Genomic DNA, 20,939 nt, shown 5'->3' with positions numbered 1-20,939 from the left:
TCGGTCTTCCGAGTAGCCCTGAAGATTTCTACCAGATTTCTGAGCTCAGGGGGAAAAAAAACAACTATCTTCAGCTTCTCACTTTCTATTTCTTCCTCCTCGGGAAGGAATTTCTCTATTTCTCTCATCCTTTAAAAAAAAAAAAAAATCCCTTGATAACACCAGCCCTCCTCATCTGGTCCTTGTCGCTCATACAAAGTGACCTCTTGATTGTCAAATGAGTGTGTTTAGTTCTTATCTTACCAGAGGATTGCTCCTCTATTTGCCACTGCCAATAACTGAAACTACTCTTTTGTTGTCTATGGTATAATATGGCGGGGGCCCTCGGGCTCTTCTTCACACACTTAAACCCTTTAAATGTTATCTATTTATCTCCACATTTGTATTGGCTGATCTTAGCCATTCTCATGGTCTCAGCTACCACCTATCTACTAAAGCTTCCCCGCATTGATATCTCTAGGCTAATGAATTTTTCTATGATGCCTTGTCACCCAGATACCTACCTACTCAAATATAGCAGTTCCAAACTTAGCATATTCCTGAAGATCTGCCTCATTTGGAGGCTCAGCCCACCACCTACGTGAGATTCCCCCCACACACATGATCAAACTCACGGTCCTGCTAATTTACCTACTAAATGTTATGATTTTCTTCCCTCAAACTCCATTTCAGACCTGCAGCTCTCTTCCTGAAACAATATAAATAATATCTAACTAGTTTTCCTGTCCCAACCCCCTCTCCCTCTCGTTGTACGTACCAGAGTATTAACAAATTCCAGTAGTGTCAGTCCCCCACTTAAAACATTTGAAGCTCCCTCTAGCCTCCAGGATAATGCTCAGAATCCAGCCTAACCCACAAACCCTCCTTGATCTGCCCCATGCTACACAGATAGCCTCTTGTTTTACTTTTCTTTATCTGTGCCAGGATTAACTGATTTGCTCTACCTTCCATACACTCATGCACACATATTCACAATACACTATCTTCTGTTTTTTTCTGCCTTTGCTCATGCTGACGCCTCAGCCAGAAATGCCTTCCTTTGGCCAACTTATTGTAGGTAATTAGGTGATAACGCCTCCAGGAACCCTTTACAACTCATTCATCTGCCATCCTCATTCCATGGACCCTTCCTCTGGGCTCCACAGGTATTGAGTATTTCTAAAATGCACTTGTGATCCATGGGTCTATGTCCTATGGTGTAGGATGTGTACAGCAGTGTTTTATTCATCCCTATTTCCTGCATTTAGCACATAGTAGACATACAAATGTTTGTTGAGTAAATGTCATTCAGATAAAGGCTTTTCTGAATGTTTTGGTACCCTATATAATGCTAATACCCTGACCATTTTACTAAATATTTTAAAAAGCCATTTTACTGTTTTTTAAAAAGATGGATAACTTTCAAAACATGTTCAAATATTACTGTCCTTTTGAAAAATCATTACAGTACATTCATGAAATAAGGTGTTTAATCAAAATATAGATTAGAGCCTGGAGGTTTGACAATGGCATGGAGGAAGATGAGCCTAGGCTCGTCTCATTCCATGAATACAATGAGATAACTATCTAATCATCCTAAGTTACCCCAGAAATTGACCTGAAGACTGGCAGAACAAACTCTACAACTTAAAAAATAGAAGCCACATTGAAGAGATAGAAAGGGGAGGGATGCAGTTGGGGAGAGAAATGGATTGTGGCCAGTGCAGTGGGGAGGGAGCTGTGATTGAGGAGAAGGGCCAGAGACAGACTAACAACACAGGAAAATGAATCCCCATAGCAAATGGCTTCAAAAACGAGAGGGGCCAAATTTTGTAAGTTCTTGAAACCAGCAGGACTTGAAGCCTGGTGTTTTAAAGGTCAGGAGACTTGGATGACATAGAGTCCCACGGACACTGCTCAGCTTTTGGAGAGAACCTAATCAAACAACACAACAAACATGGATGTAAGCTTGGAAACAGTGATCTAAAGAGTACCTGGAGCACACAGTGGGGAGTTATTTGCTCATCTTGGAGGACATCCCAAAGAGAAATACTGTGGAGACCCTTCTGGTAACAAAGGAATTGCCATTTCCCTTTGCCACCACTCAGCATAACCACAGGCCCACCTGTGGGAACCAATGCAACATCCACTCTCCCTTCCTAAATTGCTTACACCAAGCCCTACCACCAAGTGCTATGGGGGAGCCACTCTTCCCAGTCATGCTTACTTCAGTCCCAGCACAGCTGACCCCCTCCACCAGAGGACATGCCCAATCTCCTGCTCCCACTCTCTACTAATGTAGGAGTTTTGTGGAGCCTCAATTCAGGCAGTGACTGGTCTCTTTTCACAAGCAGTTCAGAGCACACCTAGTTAAAACACACCACATTCAGACCAGGAACCAAACACTGCCCACAATAGGCAAAGAGATGCTGCAGATGACTGACCTAAAGGATAAAACAGCCAGAACACAACAGCTGAACACACACAGCACACATTGGAGACACTCCCAGAAACGCCGGGCCCTGGTGAACAGGATACCACATGACCACATGGTGGCACGGCACTACTGGACCTCTTCTTCATGAGGCTGTTACCCTCAAGAACAAGAGATGTAGTTGACTTTCCTGACACACAGAAATGGGCACAGAAACTTAGAAAAATGAGAAGACTTTTCCAAATGAAGTAACAACACAAGGTGATGGGCAGAAGAAATCCAAGTGAAAAATACAAGTAATTATGCCTGATAGGGAATATACTGTTCATAATGATACTGGACTCGAGAAGACTGGAAGGCATCAGTGAGACCATTAATACAGATAAGGAATAAAACAGCAGGGATAAAGGTCTTAAGAAACAAAGTGAGAAATATGCTTGGTAGCAGCAGGCTGGATGATGAACAAATTAATAAGTTAGAAGACAAACTAATGGAAAGTAATCAAGCTAACTAAAAGAGAAAAAAGAATTATGCAGAATGACAATAGACTTAGGGAACTCAGTAACTCCATCAAATGTAATAACATTTATATTATAGGAGTCCCAAAAGAAGAAGAGAGAGAAAAGGAAAAAATTATTTGACAAAATAATGCTGAAAACTTCCCTGATCTGGGGAAGAAAACATATCCAGACCTAGGAGACACGGAGGAGCCCCAAAAATAACAAAAGCAAATTGGCACAGAGACATATTGTAATAAATTTAGCAAAATATAATGATAAAACTTTAAAAGCAGCAACACAAAATAAGATAGTAACTTATAAGGAAAACCCCATAAAGCTAACAAGGGCTTTTTCAGCAGAAACTTACCAAGCAAAAAGGGATTAGCATGAAATATTCAAAGTGCTGAATGGGAAAAATCTGCAGCCAAAAATATTCAATCAAGCAAAGCTATCATTCAGAATAGAAGGAGAGAGAATTTCCCAGACAACAAAGACGAAAGGAGCTCAAGATTACTAAACCAGCTGTGCAAGAAATATTAAAGGGGACTCTTTTGAGTGGAAAGGAGAGACCAAAAATGACAGTATAAATGTAGGAAACACAAAAGGAGCATCGGTAAAGGAACTCACAAAAGGATGTAAAACATGACAACATATACCTAAAACCTGGGAGGAGTAAAGAATGGGTTCACTTAAGATTTTTTTTTTTTTTTTTTTTTTTGACAGACAGAGCTCACAAGTAGGCAGAGAGGCAGGCAGATGGAGAGTGAGAGAAGGAAGCAGGCTCCCTGCTGAGCAGAGAGCCCGATGTGGGACTCGATCCCAGGACCCTGAGATCATGACCTGAGCCGAAGGCAGCGGCTTAACCCACTGAGCCACCCAGGCACCCAAGAATGGGTTCACTTAAACAACCATCAGCTTTAAGTATAGACTGCTATCTGCAAGAGGTTAGATACAAACCCAATGGTAACCACATATCAAAAACCACTAATAAATATGCAACCAACAAAGAGAAAGAAATCAAATATATTATTAGAGAAAATCAGCAAACCATGAAAGACAAAAGACCAGAGAAAATCATCCGAAACAACCACAAGTGCAGTGACAATAAATTCGTATCTGTCAGTAATTACTTTGAATGCAAATGGACCAAACACCCAATCAAAAGACAAAGGGTGACAGAATGGATTTAGAAAAAAATAAATAAATAAATAAGATGGGGGGCACCTGGGTCATTCAGTCATTAGGCGTCTGCCTTCTGCTCAGGTCATGACTGCAGGGTCCTGGGATCAAGCCCTGCATCCAGCTTCCTGCTCAGTGGGAAGCCTGCTTTCCCTCTCCCACTCCCCAACTTGTGTTCCGTCTCTCACTGTATCTGTCAAAGAAACAAAATCTTAGAAAGAAAACAAGACCAATCTATATCCTGCCTACAAAAAACTCCTTTTAGATCTAAAGACAGATTGAGAATAAGGGGATGGAGAAAAAATTATTCTACAAATGGATGGCAAAATAAAGCTGGAGTAACAATACTTGTATCAGACATAATAGGCTTTACAACAAAAACTATAATGAGAAATGAAAAGACATTACATAATAATAAAAGGGACAATCCAAAAAAGAAGATATAAAAATTTTAAGTATTTATGCCCCCAACATAAGAGCACCCAAATACATAAAACAGGTAATAATAAACATAAAGGAACTAACCAGTAATAATACAGTAGCAGTGGGGGACTTTAACACCCTACATACATTAATGGGCAGATAATCTAAACAAAATCAACAAGGAACCGATGCTTTCAATGACATACTAGAACAGATGGATTTAACAGACATATACAGAACATGTCATCCTAAAACAGCATAATACACAATCAAGTACACACAGAACATTATCCAGAATAGATCACGTATTAGGCCACAAAGTAAGCCTCAACAAATTCAAGATCAGGATCACACTACACATCTTTTCTGACCACAAAGCTATGGAACCAGAAGTCAACCACAAGTAAAAATCTAGAAAGATGACAAACACATGGAGGTTAAAAAACATGCTACTAAACAATGACTGTGTCAACCAGGAATCAAAGAATAAATTAAAAATTACATGGAAACAAATGAAAATGAAAACACAATTGTCCAAATACCTTGGGATTCAGAAAAAGCTTTTCGAAGAGGTAAGATTACAGTAATATAGGCTTCATTTGAGAAGCAAGAAAAGTCTCAAACAACCTAACTTTACACCTTAGAAGAGCTAGGAAAAGAACAAACAAAACCCCAAAACAGCAGAAGAAACGAAATAATAAAAGTTCAAGCAGAATTAAATGATTCAGAACCTAAAATAAAAAAGAACACTGAAACAGAAGCTCACTCTTTGAAAAGACCAATAAAATTGATAAATTTTGTCTCATCAAGACAATAAAGAGAAATTACTTAAATAAAACCATAAATGAGCAGCACAGATATACAAAGAATTATGAGTGTATTATGAAAAAGTATACGCAAACAAAATGGACAATCTGAAAAATATGAATCACTTCCAAGAAACCTAGAAACTACAAAACTGAAACAGGAAAATACAGATAATCAGAATAGATCAAAAACAAGCAAAGAAATTGAGTGAGCAATCAAAAAATTCCTAACAAACAAAAGTCCAGGACCAGATGGATTTACAGGCAAATTCTACCACGTATTTTTAAAAGAGTTAATATTTATTCTCAAACTATTCTAAAAAATCGAAAAGGAAGGGGCACCTGGGTAGCTCAGTGGTTAAAGCCTCTTCCTTCGGCTCAGGTCATGATCTCAGGGTCCTGGGATCGAGCCCCGCATCAGGCTCCCTACTTGGCAGGGAGTCTGCTTCCCCCTCTCTCTGCCTGTCTCTCTACCTACTTGTGATCTTTATCTGTCAAATAAATAAATATCAAGGCTCTACCAAATGCCCTTCTCTCTCTTTGAACTTCTAGTGGTGCTCTTGGGAATTTTAAGATTTTAATTACCATCAGTTGGTTTTCTAACAAAGCAAAGTAAATAAATATAAAAGGTTGTTGAACAACAAAATTCAACCTAGTAAATTTAAAGATCAAACAATTCATAGAAAGCAGGCATCCCAATAGAAAGGAGTTCCACTGAACTTTAGAAAAGTTGACATTTTTTAAAGGCAGAAAGGGGACAGAAAAAAATTTTTACCAAAGAGTGCACTGTAGTAAAGAATTCATCGTGTCAAGGAAAGGTCGTTCTCCTAAGGGGAAGACATGGGCCTATGAGGTGAAATACCTCACTAGTGCTAGCTAGGTGATTCAAAATTATGGGTTAAAGGTTTTGTTCTGGGGGGTTAAAACTGCAGGTAGGACAGGCATTAAGAAGTAATGAGTTAAGATGGTGAAGGAGGAGGGAGACCACAGGCTTGCCTCATCCCTTGAACTCAGCTAGATAAATATCAGATCATTTTGAACACCCAAGAAATCGAACCAAGGACAGAGAAAATCAAAATGAACAACTAGAGCTGAAAAAAGAAACCCCACCACATTGTGGAAGACCGAGGAATTCTCCCCAAAAGAAAGATCAAGAAGAAACCACAGCCAGGGATTTGCTCAAAACAGATATAAGTAATATATGTGAACAAGAATTCAGAATAACAGTCACTAGAATATTAGTTGGTCTTGGGTGGGGGTTGGGGGGAGAGAAAACAATTCAGAAGACTCCAGAGAAACACTTACTGCAGAGATAAGAGAACTAGAAATCTAGTCAAGCCATTAAAAATACTATAACCAACATGAAATCCCAATTAGATGTAATCACAACAAGGGGACAAGATGCAGAGGAACAAATAAGTGATCTAGAAAACAAAATTGTGGAAAATCATGAAGCTGAAAAGAAGAGGGAAAGAAAGCTATTAGATCATGAATACAGACTAAGGGAACTGAGTGCTTCTATAAAGAGAAATAATATTCATACAAGTCCCAAAAGAAGACGAGTGGACAAAAGTGACATAAGGTATATTTGAACAAATATAACAGAACTTCACTAATCTGGGGAAAGAAACAGGCATTCAAGTCCAAGAGGCACAGAGAACTCTCCTCACTGTCATCAAAAACAGGTTAACACCAAGACATATCATAGTGAAACTTGCAAAATACAAAGACAGAGAATTCTTAAAGCAGATAAGGACAAACGGTCTTTAACACAATAGGGTAGACACATAAGTTTAGCAGCTGACCTCTCCACAGAAACCTGGCAGGCCAGAAGAAAGTGGCATGATATATTCAACGTGCTAAATGGGAAAAATATGCAGCCAATAATACTTTATCCAGCAAGACTGTCATTCAGAATAGGAGAGAGTTTCCAATATAAATAAAAACGAAAAGAGTTCATGACCACTAAACCAGTTCTGCACGAAATACTAAAGAGGACTCTTTGGGGAGGAAAGAACACTAAAAGCAACAAAGACTGGAAAGGACAGAGAACATCACCAGAAATACCAAATTATAGGTAACAAAGGCTAAACTCATATTATTTCAATAATCACTGAGTGTAAATGGACTAAATGTACCAATTAAAAGACACAGGATATCAGAATGGATTAAAAAAAAAAAAGACCCATCTATATATTACCTAAAAGAGACTCAGTTTAGACCTAAAAATACTTGTAGATTGAAAGTGAAGGGATGGAAAACAATCTATCATGCCAAAGGATGTCAAAAGAAATCCAAAGTAGCTATACTTATATCAGACAAACTAGATTTTTTTAAGGATTTTATTTATTTATTTGTCAGAGTGAGAGAGAGAGAACACAAGCAGGCAGAGCAGCAGGCAGAGGCAGAGAGAGAAGCAGGCTCCCTTGCTGAGCAAGGAGCCCAATGTGGGACTTGATCCCAGGACCCTGGTTTAAAATAGATTTTAAACCAAAGTCTGTAACAACAGATGAAGCTTTTGTGGGACTTGATCCCAGGACCCTGGTTTAAAATAGATTTTAAACCAAAGTCTGTAACAACAGATGAAGCTTTCTTCATATCATAATTATATCAAAAGAAGAAGAGTGGACAATTATATCATAATTAAAGGGTCTATCCATCAAGAAGATCTAACAACTGTAAATATTAATGCCCCCAACTTGGGAGCACCCCCATATATAAATCAATTAATAACAAACATAAAGAAACTCACGACAATACAATAACAGCAGGCAACTTTAACACACTACTTACAGCAACGGACAGATCATCTCAACAGAAAACAAGGAAACGCTGTGTTTGAGTGACCACTCTGGACTGGACGGACTTAGATATATTCAGAACATTTCAGCCTAAAGCACAATCACATTCTTCTCCAGTGCACATGGCACATTCTCCAGAATAGATCACTTACTGGGTCACTAATCAGCCCTCAACAAGTACAAAAAGATCAACATCATACCGTGCACATTTTCAGAGGACAGTGTTATGAGACTTGAAGTCAACCACAAGTTAAAATTGGGAAAGACCACAAATACCTGGAGATTAAAGAACATCCTACTAAGAAATGAATGGGTTAACCAGGAAATTAAAAAAAAAAATAGTAAAAATACATGGAAACAAATAACACACTACAGTTCAAAACTTTGGGGATGCAGCAAATGCAGTCCTAAAGAGGAAGTATATTGCAATACGGGCAATATACTTTTACAAGTATATTGTAATATACTTGTAATATATAATATACTATATATATAGATATATATATACACACACACACATATAAAATTATATATAATATACAATACAATATACAAGTATATTGTAATATACTTGTAATATAATACTATATATATACATACATAAATATATATAATATGTAATATAATATACTTGTAAAAGTATATTGCCTCAAGAAGAAAAAAAAAAAAAAAGCAAGGAAAGTCTCAAATACATAACCTAACATACCTAAAGGAGCTAGAAAAAGAACAGCAAATAAACCCTAAAGCCAGCAGAAGGGAAATAACAAAATTTAGAGATCAAATAAATGATATTGAAATTTTTAAAAAACTATAGAAGAGATTAGTGAAACTAAGAGCTGGTTCTTCAAAAACATTAATAAAATTGATAAGCCCCTAGCCAGACTCATCAAAATGAAGAGAAAGAATCCAAATAAATAAAATCACAAATGAAAGAGACCACAACCAACACCACAGAAAGACAATTATATTATTAAAAATTATATGCTAATAAACTGGGCAATCCCTAGAAACATACAAACTACCAACATTGAAACAGGAAGAAATGGAACTTTTGAACAGACCCATAACTAAGAGAAAGAAGAAATTGAATCAGTAATCAAAAATCTCCCAAAAAAAAGAAGTCCTGGGCAGACTGATTACCAGGAGAATTCGACCAGACGTATAAAGAAGAGTTAGTACCTATTCGTCTCAAACTGTTCCAAAAACAGAAACGGAAGGGAAACTCCCAACTCCTCCTATGAGGCCAGCAATAGCTTGATCACAAAGCCAGACAAAAACCTCACTAAAAAGGAGAATTAAGGCCAATATGCCCAATGAACATGATGCAAAAATTTTAACAAGATACTCACAAATCAAATCCAACAAGTACATTAAAAGAATTATTCACCATGATCAATTGGTACTTATTCCTGGGCTGCAGGGATGGTTCGATATTCACAAATCAATCAACACGATACACCATATTAATAAAAGAAAATATAAGAATCATATGATCCTGTCAATAGATGCAGAAGAAGCATCTGACAAAATGCAGCACCCATTCTGGATAAAAACCCTCAACCAATTAGGTATAGATGGAATATACCTCCCTTCTCCTAATGTCCTCCATGCTATTCCTTATGTTCCACAGAGAAGTGAAACCATATGATAATTGACTTTCTCTGCTTGACTTATTTCACTCAATATAATCTCCTCCAGTCCCATCCAAAAAAAATGAAGGCAGGTAATCACAGTGGGAGACAAACCATGAGAGACTATGGACTCCGGGAAACAAACTGAACAAACTGAGGGTTTTAGAAGGAAGAGGGGTAGGAGATGGGTGAGCCTGGTGGTTGGTATTAAGGAGGGCACGGATTGCATGGACCACTGGGTATTAATGCAAACAATGACTCATGAAACACTACATCAAAAACAAATGATGTTCTGTTTGGTGACTAACATCATCATCATCATCATTAATTAAAATAAAATAAAAGGAATATACCTCAACATCATAAAAGCTATATATGAAAGACCCACAGTTAATATCATCCTCAATGGGGAAAAACTGAGAGCTTTTCCTCTATGGTCACGAAAGACAGAGATGTCTATTCTCACCATTATTATTATACAAAATACTGGAAGTTTTGGCCTCAGCAATCAGACAACATAAAGCAGTAAGAGGCATCCAAACTGACAAGGAAGAAATCAGACTTTCACTCTTCACAGACAACATGATACTCTATGTAGAAAACCTGAAAGATTCCACCAAAAAATTACCACAACTAATACACGCATTCAGCAAAGTTGCAGGATATAAAATCAATGTGCAGAAATCTGTTGCATTTCTATATACTAATAATTAAGTGACAGAAAGAGAAATCAAGGAATCAATACCATTTGCAATTGCACCAAAAACCATTAAGATACCAGGAATAAACCTAACCAAAGAGGTAGAAGTATACTCTAAAGGCTATACAATACCTGTGAAAGAAATTGAAGAGGACACAAAGAAAGGGAAAAACATTCCATCCTCATGGTTTGGAAGAACACTGTTAAAATTTCTACAGTACCCAAAGCAATCTACACATTTAATGAAATCTCCATCAAAATGTCACCAACATTTTCACAGAGCTAGAACAAACAACCCTAAAATTTCAGCCACAAAAGACACTGAATAGCCAAAGCAATAATGAGAAAGAAAAAAACTGGAGGCATCACAATTCCAGATTTTGAGATACATTACAAAGCTGTAGGCATCAAGACAGTATGGTACTGGCACAAAAACAGACACATAGGTCAATGGAACAGAAGAGAGAACCCAGAAATGGACTCACAACTATATTGTCAATTAATCTTTGACAGAAAAAGTAGGAAAGAATATCCGATGGAAAAAATACAGTCTCTTTAACAAATGGTGTTTGGAAAACTGGACAGCAACATGCAGAAAAATGAAACTGGACCACTTCCTTACACCACACACACAAATAAATTCAAAACAAATGAAAGACCTAAATGTGAGAAAGGAAGCCATCAAAATCCTCGGGGAGAACACAGGCAGAAACCTCCTTGACCTCAGCCACAGCAGTTTCTAAATAGACATGTTGCTGGGGGTAAGGGAAACAAAAACAAAAATGAACCACTGGGACTTCATCAAGATAAAAGGCTTCTGCACTGCAAGGGAAACAGTCAACAAAACTAAAAGGCAGCCTACAGTATAGAATGGGAGAAGATATTTGCAAATGACATATCTGATAAGGGATTAGTATTCAAAATTCAAAAAGGACTTATTAAACTCAACACCCAAAAAACAAATAATTCAGTTCTAACAAATAAGCAGAAGGCATGAACAGACATTTCTCCAAAGAAGACATCCAGATAGCTGACAGACACATGAAAAGATGCTCAACTTCACTCAGCATCATGGAAATATAAATCAAAATCATACCAAGATATCACTTCACACCTGTCAGAATGGCTAAAAGCAGACAACAGGTATTGGCAAGGATGCAGAGAAAGGGAACCCTCTTGCACTATTGGTGAGAGCACAGCCACTTCAGAGAACAGTATGGCTATTCCATGAAAAGCTAAAAATAGAACTACCCTATGATCCAGCAACTGCACTACTAGGTATTTACCAAAGGGATACAAAAATACACGTATGAAGGAGCACACCCACCCAATGTGTATAGCAGCACCATCAACAACAGCCAAGTTATGGAAAGAGCCCAAATGCCCATCAAATGATGAATGGACAGAAAGGATGTGGTGTATATACAACGGAATACTACTCAGCCATCAAAAAGAATGCGATCTTGCCATTTGTAATGACGTGGACGGAGCTAGAGTGTATTGCGCTAAGTAAAATAAGTCAGAGAAAGATACTGCATGATTTCACTCATGTGAAACTTAAGAAATAAAGTGGATGAACTTATGGGCGAAGAGAAAATAGAGGGCAACAAGTCAGGAGAGACTCAACTATAGAGAACAAACAGGGTTGATGGAGGGAGGGTTGGAGGATAGGAGAGATGGGTGGTGGCTATTAAGGAAGGCACATTTGTGATGGTGAGCACTGGGTGCTAAATGTAAATGATGAAGCACTGAACTCTGCTCCTGAAACTAATATTAAACTATATGTAAACTGATGAGAATTTGAAGAGAACAAAAAAAAAAAGATAAGCTTTTAGTCTTGGTTGCTGATGTGGGGTTTAATAAAAGTGACTTCATTTTGGGTCTTTTTAACAAAAATCTGCAGACTTCACTGACACAGATTCCAAAATTGGTAGCTATTTTAAATGTCTTTTGCTTTTGGATAGAGAAACAGAAGTTTAGTAAGTAAAATTAAGAAATCTGACCATGTGATGTGGGAAGATTTAGAAGAAAACCCAGGAATCTTCTGTCCAAATCAGCAGCATCAAACTTCTGACAAAAACTATTTTTATATTTTTATCATCAGCTTTTTTCCCCCAGAAATATAAGCAGGCTAGATAATTCTGATTCTTCTACCACTGAAAACAACAAAACGAATGGGCATCTTTATTATTACTACTATTATTATATTATTATTATTACTACTACTACTGCTACTGCTACTGCTACTACTACTACTATTATTGTAGAAGTAATGATTTAACAGGATAGTGAGAAATGACCAGATCAAAATCCAAGTGAAAATAGGGCCCTGAAGAAAACAAACAAGCACTAAATGTGGATTTGTCCTGCAGCATTTACCAAACCTGGAGACTATTGGCTTTAGTTTTTAGGGCCTGACAGGATATGGTAAACAGAAGTCAAAGACTGTCTTTCAATAAAGCAGGCGCCCAAAGGGCTACACTTTGGAATGAGGATGAATACCAATGGTAAACCAATAGTAAACCTACCACTGCACCACGAGGGCACTGCAAGAAAAGTTGCTTTAGGCAGGCAAAGTTGGGGGTGGGGGGGAATCCCTAAGAAGCTATTGTTGAAAGCTAGCCCTTGCATCTGTCTGAAGTCTACACCCCTGCATGTTACAGAAACCTCAACCTTTACATTTAGATTAAACTAGACTGGTAGAGTTTCCTAAACACCTGGCAAAATGTAAGTCCTCTCTGATAGGATTCTCATCTTAAGTCTCAAAGAATTGCCAGAATAGTTTTCCAAGGTGAATGAACAGTTCACAAACTAACTAATTACACAAGGAAACAAGACACCATGAAGGAGGTTGACAGAAAATGGATCCATAAAAGGCTCAGATATTAAAATTATGAGACATTCTAAAATAACTATGCTTAATGTTTCTCTCTCTCTCTCTCTCTTTTTTTAAAGATTCTATTTATTTATTTGACAGACAAAGATCACAAGCAGGCAGAGAGGCAGGCAGAGAGAGAGGAGGAAGCAGGCTCCCTGCCAAGCAGAGAGCCCAATGTGGGGCTCAATCCCAGGACCCCAAGATCACAACCATAGCCAAAGGCAGAAGCTTAACCCACTGAGCCACCCAGGTGCCCCCTTAATGTTTTTTTAAAAATAAAATAGCTTGGGCGCCTGGGTGGCTCAGTGGGTTAAGCCTCTGCCTTCAGCTCAGGTCATGATCTCAGGGTCCTGGGATCAAGTCCTGCATCGGGCTTTCTGCTCTGCAGGGAGCCTGCTTCCCCCTCTCTCTCTGTCTGCCTGCTTCTCTCCCTACTTGTGATCTCTCTGTGTCAAATAAATAAATAAAATCTTAAAAGAATAATTAAATAAAATAGTTTGGAAGTAAAAATTTTTAAATGACCCAGATTTGAAAATTAATAGATTAACAGAATTTATGGAAATTAAAAATGCAGAAATAAATCAGATTAGATAACCGGCAGATGGAACAGAAGGGAAGACAGCTCAGAAGACATTTTTTTTAGAATCAGCACAAAAGATATGGACAAGGGTGCCTGGGCAGCTCAGTTGGTTATGCATCTGACTCTCAATTTTGGCTCAAGTAATGATCTCAGGGTAATAAACTAGAACTCCACTAAAGATTCTCTCTCCATCTCCCTCTGTTCCTCCTTTTCCCACTTACATTGTCTCTCTCTCTCTCAATATGGACAAAAATCAAAAACAAGATAAGCAATGTGGAAGAGTGAAAACAGCTACAGAAGAAGAAAGAGAAAATGAGTGAGAAGCTACATTTCAGGAGATAAGCACTCAGGATTTATCCAAGTTTATAAGAAAAAAGCAATAATCCAAAGGTTAAAGAAGCTTAATGAATGCCAAGCATCCAGGCACGTTACTGTGGAATTGCAAATCAACATCACAGAGGATCTTAAAAGCAGCCAGAGGGGAAAAGCTGGCATTCTAAGGACAGACACTGCCGTCTGAGCTCTCAACAACTGTAGCTGGAAGATACTGCTGCATCCCAAAAGGACCGTGTGTTCTCTGTGTGTGTACATGTGCTCTACCTGCATTATTTCACCTCACCCTACCACTCTCGGTTTGCACGATTTTTTTTTATTATGTTCACTTAGCCAGCATATAGTACATCATTCGTTTTTGACGTCGTGTTCAGCGATTCACTAGTTGCATATAACACCCAGCGCTCATCCTCACACATGCCCTCCTTAATGTCCATCACCCAGTTACCAACCCTCCACCCCTCTCCCTTCTGTAACCTTCACTGTGTTTCCCAGAGTCCAGAGTCCCTCATGGTTTGTCTCCCTCTCTGATTTCTTCCCATTCAAATTTCCCTTCTTCCCTCTGTGGGCCTCTGCACTATTCCTTAATGTTCCAAATATGAGTGAAACCATATGATAATTGTCTTTCTCTGCTTGACTTATTTCTTTCGGCACCATCCCATCCAGTTCCAGCCACGGCAATGCAACGGTGGGTGTTCATCCTTTCTGATGGCTGAGTAATATTCCATTGCATAGATGAACCTCAACTTCTTTATCCATTCGTCTGTTGAAGGGCATCTCAGCTCCTTCCACAGTCTTAAGAGGAAATATCTGCCAACATAGAACCCTATCCCCACTAAAAATATTTTTCAGGAATGAGGATAAAATAATGACATTTTCAGATCGCCAAACACTGAAGGTTTGCTACCAACATACCTTCAACAAGAGAAATTCTAAGAGAAGAAGGAATAAAGAATACTAAAAGTAGTAAATATCTATGGATAAACTAAACACAACTGGCTGTGTGAAACAATAATACTGTCTTATGGATTTAAATTAAACAGTACTTAAAATCTACGAGTACAGCCTAACTCAGGAGCAAGATAAGTGGAGTTCAAAGTGTTCTGAGGCACCTGAATTGTCAGGAGGAGATTAAATTTATTCATTTATTTTAGATTTTGGTAAGTATGAATACTGAATTAATAGGAATAGGAACAAAGTATGTTGCTTTCAAACAGGGAAGGTTAAAATTCGTCAAAAGAAGGCTAGCAATGGGAGAAAAAGAAATAAAAACAAGTGGTTCAAATAGCAAAATTAAAAGATGAATGATACATTCCACATACATGTTGCACGTATGAGCAATATATACATATATCCTATATGCACATAAAATCCGTCAAAAGATAGAATAGTTTTGGGTTTTTTTTTTTTTTAAGATTTTATTTATTCATTTGACACAGAGAGATCACAAGTAGGCAGAGAGGCAGGCAGAGAGAGAGAGAGGAGGAAGCAGGCTCCCCGTGGAGCAGAGAACCCGATGCGGGACTCGATCCCAGGACCCTGAGATCATGACCTGAGCCAAAGGCAGCGGCTTAACCCACTGAGCCACCCAGGCGCCCAGTTTTGGGTTTTTTTTTAATCCAAGTATTTGTAAGAGACACATCTAAAATGTAAGATGAAAAAGGCTGAAAATATCTTCTAAATTAGCAATTTATGAAAAAATAATTGCTCTTTTCCTTTATTTTTTATTAAAGTATAATACATTATTTGCTTCAGGGGTACAGGCCTGTGTTTTGTCAGTGTTACACACTTCACAGCACTCAGCACAGCACACACCCTCCCCAAGGTCCATCTCTCAGCTGCCCCATCCTTCCCTCTCTGGTTTCATCCTGTTTCGTTTTTCCCTCTCTTCCCCCATGATCCTCTGCCTTGTTTCTCAAATGACATGGATGGAACTAGAGCATATTAGAGAGAAATAAGTCAGTCAGAGGAAGACAATTATCATGTGATCTTGCTGATCTGTGGAATTTGAGAAACAATGCTATTTTCCTTTAAATCAGATGGCCTGTTTGTTCAGTGCTGCTGACCGAGGCAGGCTGAAACAGCACGTTGCGTCACTGGGCTGCGGAATGGTGCCAACTAAGTGGCACTCACAAGGAACACAGCATTCCAGCCGTGTGCTCCTGGCTTTATTTATAAGCTTTGTGGATAATATGTGCCCCGGGCAAAGAGCTCTTTTGGTCTCCCCTCAGTGTGGTGATGCCCAGGAAGCCGCTTTAGGAATGCCAGAGGACATTTTAGTGCAGAAAATAACTGCATTTTGAACTGAGAAACTGCCTTCTGAGAGCCTGCTGTTGGCTCTTTTTCTGGACTCTCCTGTATCCAATTCTTGTATTTTTTACATGCATTCTCTATATCCTTGAGCAGGGTTTAGACACATCATCTTTTGAGTCAGGAGGCGGAGTAGGAAAGGGATAGGGTGAGAATTACCTGTGGGGTTTTTCTGAACCATACTTATTCCTGAACATTTGATACTTGCCATGATATGACAGCGGAAAATGCCTGTGTAACCTGGATAAGCCCCCAGAGAATTCTTCAGCACCATCCTCTCCGGTCGAGAACCACTGCTCTATATACAACGCTACTTGAATATTGATTCAGGACTTCATTCCTATGCGCTCCATAAAGCGTATCACTTCTGTTCTAAACCTTCAGCAGTTTTCTCCCTCCTCTAAGAGAGCAAGACAGAATGAAAGCTGGCCCGGAAAGGTTCTGTGAGATTTATACAACTCGTAATCACCCTACCCTGCCTGAGGAAGGAACGTCACTGTATTTTTCCTACAGGGAGTGGAGAAGAGAATGACTTAGCTCTGGGAAAAGGACACATTTCATATTATTTCCAGGCTCTGCAGAATGTGTCCTCTCCACTCCTCTTATGATAACCTGGAAAAATAAACCTCTAAGGAGATGTCTAGCAACAATTTCCACAAGTATATACTTTTCTGTTACATACATTCCGTCAAAGGGGCAAGTATAACCGTAATTATCAAGAAAGGCAAGCATTTTTGATAAATGGAGTTAAAAGTACTGGCCTCCTAACACAAGACGGAGCCATGCCAGGACGCCTCTGGAAATGAGTTTTTTCAGCTGCTGGAGGTGGGTGAAGAGAGCCGTCAGCTACCGAGATCCACTGCCTGTTAAAAAAAAATAACATAGGACCGTGTAACTGAAAAACAATTTAGCATTGTGTATATGTGTGTATACATGTATATGCATACACATACATACTTCTTCCTTTCCTTCTTAGCTAGTTTTAAAACTAAAAACAGAAAACAAAATAATATATGTATCACAAACAGTTAAGCAGCTGTGTCAATCCGGGGACACTCTAAATCTTGACAGGCAGAAACTATGAATCACCGGATAAAACAATGTCTTCAGCAGGTACTCATCTGTTTCCACCACTGGATGCTGCTCTCTCTGAGGGCAGGAACAATGCCTGACCTGTTTCACTACATTCCTGAGGCTTTGGTGAGGCACAGCAGACACTGAACAATCACATGCCGAATGAATAAAGTTTCACCGTCCCATCTCACTGTCACCTCCCACCAACCCTCCACTGTCACCTCCTACCAACCCTCCACTGTCGAGCCGCAGCTCGTTCTCCAACTGCCTCATCAACGGCATACCGCCCGCCCCGATTCTCATTAACCTGAGCCAAATGCTGATGTTTTTTAAGGCAAGAAAGGAGAGGCGGAAACGTTTGGCCAACCATTCAAGTAGGCTTGTTTACCTGCATCTTGTGGGGGAGCCTCAGACTAGCGTTTCCATCTGCTTTATCCAGAAAAGATCAAGTTTGATCATTTCCCAGCAGCCCCCCCACAAAACTTCAAATGGTACGAAGCTCTTAGGATTTCACTGTTCAGAAGGCCTGACCGCTCGGGGCAGTTAGAACTCCCTAAAGTACAAGCCAGTCACTCACATGCACATGTACTACTGAAACCCTTCCTTTGGACAGTGCCCTCTCATCCTGCTGCATCCGTTCTGTTTGGTCCCCTTCCGCTCTACTACACTTGAATGCTACTACACTTGAATGCTACCCCTCCAAGTGGATTTCTTGAACCACTCATGGTCACGACCTGCAGCTAAAACACACTGGCCTAAACTGACCCAAGTACAGCATCACCCGCATATTCACAAAGTCACAGCTCATCAGGAAGCCCCACAACAAGCAGCTCCTCAGCCAACTTTAGGGGCTCCAAGTATAAATATATGAGCTTCAGGAATGTAGTGAGTTAACAGATTTGCTCACTGTGCTATTTCCTATGTAAAGAAAGACTAGAAGGGAAAAAAAATATAACAAATATGTTTGCCTACTCTGTGCTAAGCATGCTTGGTAGTTTGCATAAATTATCTTCCTTCAACTCTTCAACACTCTCTATGGTAGGCATCACCCCCACTTTAGAGGTGAAAAAACTGATGAGCACAGGCAGAAAGCAACATATCTATGGCCACACAGCTAGTAAGGTGTAAGTGAGATTTCCAGTCAAGGCTACGTGACTCCACAGGCTACCGTGCTCATCCTCCTGACCACCTGGCATTAGCCAAGAAGGATATTTTCCCTTGTGTCTGTCCACATGTGGCTTCTCACTCAAGATCTGGCTTTTTTTATTTTAAATAATGTCTCCACCCCAAGTGGGGCTCAAATTCACAATCCTGAGATCCAGGGTTGCATCTCCTCCCACTGAGCCAGACGGGACCCCCAGACCTGGCTTTGTATCACTTTCTCCAGGAAGGGGCCTCTAAGAAGCCACTGTTTGTCAACCTCTAGAGATATAACTGGCACTTCATTTTTAAGATTTTATTTATTTATTTGACACAGGGAGAGAGCACAAGTAGGCAGAGAGGCAGGCAGGGCCAGGGGGAAGCAGGCTCCCCACTGAGCAGGGAGCCCGATGATGCAGGGCTCGATCCCAGGACCCTGAGATCATGACCTGAGCTGAAGGCAGAGGCTTAGCCCACTGAGCCACCCAGGCACCCTATGGCACTTCATTTTTCTATGAAATTCTGCAGTGTTTGGTCATGGCATGTGCAGTGTGTGCACAATGTCAAATGTGTATGCATGTGTGTGCATCTACTGCTCTTCTACCAAATCATACACAGGCTTTCAGTAAACAGGCACTTGCAGTTCTTGGAAATGTACTTCAGACTCCATGATTATCTTTTCTGGTGCCTCATGTGACCCAGTTGCTGAAGAAGGACTAACCAGACCATTTCTAGTTATTTTTAGGTCCTTCGAACACTGACCTAGACTGTTCACTGAAGAGGCAGTAGAAGATGGGAAGGGCTGTATCAGCCTCATCAAAATGACTTCTCAGGCAGCTGACTGTTCTCAGTTTTGCGACAAGGACTGAAAATAAGAAATCACATGTGCATAGCTTTCCAAGCGGGGAAATAAAGAGCAAGCCATCCGGACTGCCCACCGGCAATCCAGACCGCCACCTCAGCCAGCTGAGGCTGTGGGAGAAAGGAAAGCAAAGAATATGAAGAGGGAAGTAGGGCACTATTAACAAATCAGCAACCAACCAACCCCCAAGAGCAAAACCACGGAAAGAACCAAAGATCTGTTCCCCTCCCTGACTTCCTCCTTCAGTTGTCCTCGAAGGGTTTCTGGTGTACGTGGTACCATGGGAAACTGAGAGCAACTCTCCTGGGCTCTAGACGTAGAGAAGCACTCTGCACTCATATCATGGTATATGGGGGAGGGGGCTTAGCCCAAGAGAAACAATGCAAATTCCTTTCACTGGAACATGTCCTTCCTCAGACTGTAATATTCCAAGTGTCTAACTGCCCAGGTACCAATCTGGCATACATCCTGATCCAGGTTTTAAAAGTAATCCTCGGGCGCCTGGGTGGTTCAGTGGGTTAAGCCGCTGCCTTCGGCTCAGGTCATGATCTCGGAGTCCTGGGATCGAGTCCTGCATCGGGCTCTCTGCTCAGCGGAGAGCCTGCTTCCCTCTCTCTCTCTCTGCCTACCTCTCCATCTACTTGTGATTTCTCTCTGTCAAATAAATAAATAAAATCTTAAAAAAAAAAAAAAGTAATCCTCACTTTTTTATTTATTTATTTACTTTATTTTTTATAAACATATAATGTATTTTTATCCCCAGGGGTACAGGTCTGTGAATCGCCAGGTTTACACACTTCACAGCACTCACCATAGCACATACCCTCCCCAATGTCCATAACCCCACCTCCCTCTCCCAAACCCCCTCCCCCCAGCAACCCTCAGTTTGTTTTGTGAGATTAAGAGTCATTTATGGTTTGTCTCCCTCCCGATCCCATCTTGTTTCATTCATTCCTCTCCTATCCCCTTAACCCCCCATGTTGCATCTCCATGTCCTCATATCAGGGAGATCATATGATAGCTGTCTTTCTCCGATTGACTTATTTCGCTAAGCATGATACCCTCTAGTTCCATCCACATCATCACAAATGGCAAGATTTCATTTCTTTTGATGGCTGCATAGTATTCCATTGTGTATATATACCACATCTTCTTGATCCTTTCATCTGTTGATGGACATCTAGGTTCTTTCCATAGTTTGGCTATTGTGGACATTGCTGCTATAAACGTTCGGGTGCACGTGCCCCTTCGAGTAATCCTCACTTTTAAAAACTTTTCAATATCTACTGGTTTAAGGATATATAGAGAG

The 20,939-nt window shown here is 39.8% G+C and overlaps 1 long non-coding RNA gene across 1 annotated transcript in view; it reads right to left on the bottom strand.

Annotated features, from left to right (window-relative positions):
• Window positions 1-20,939, bottom strand: part of LOC116569541 — a 221,625-nt gene that overhangs the window by 42,892 nt on the left and 157,794 nt on the right. The window lies entirely within an intron of this gene.

The sequence above is a fragment of the Mustela erminea genome, chromosome 11 (assembly GCF_009829155.1).
Source record: "Mustela erminea isolate mMusErm1 chromosome 11, mMusErm1.Pri, whole genome shotgun sequence".
Classification (NCBI taxonomy): Eukaryota; Metazoa; Chordata; class Mammalia; order Carnivora; family Mustelidae; genus Mustela; species Mustela erminea.
The sequence above is the reverse complement of the archived record's forward strand: the minus strand, read 5'-3'. Positions and strand labels throughout refer to the sequence as shown.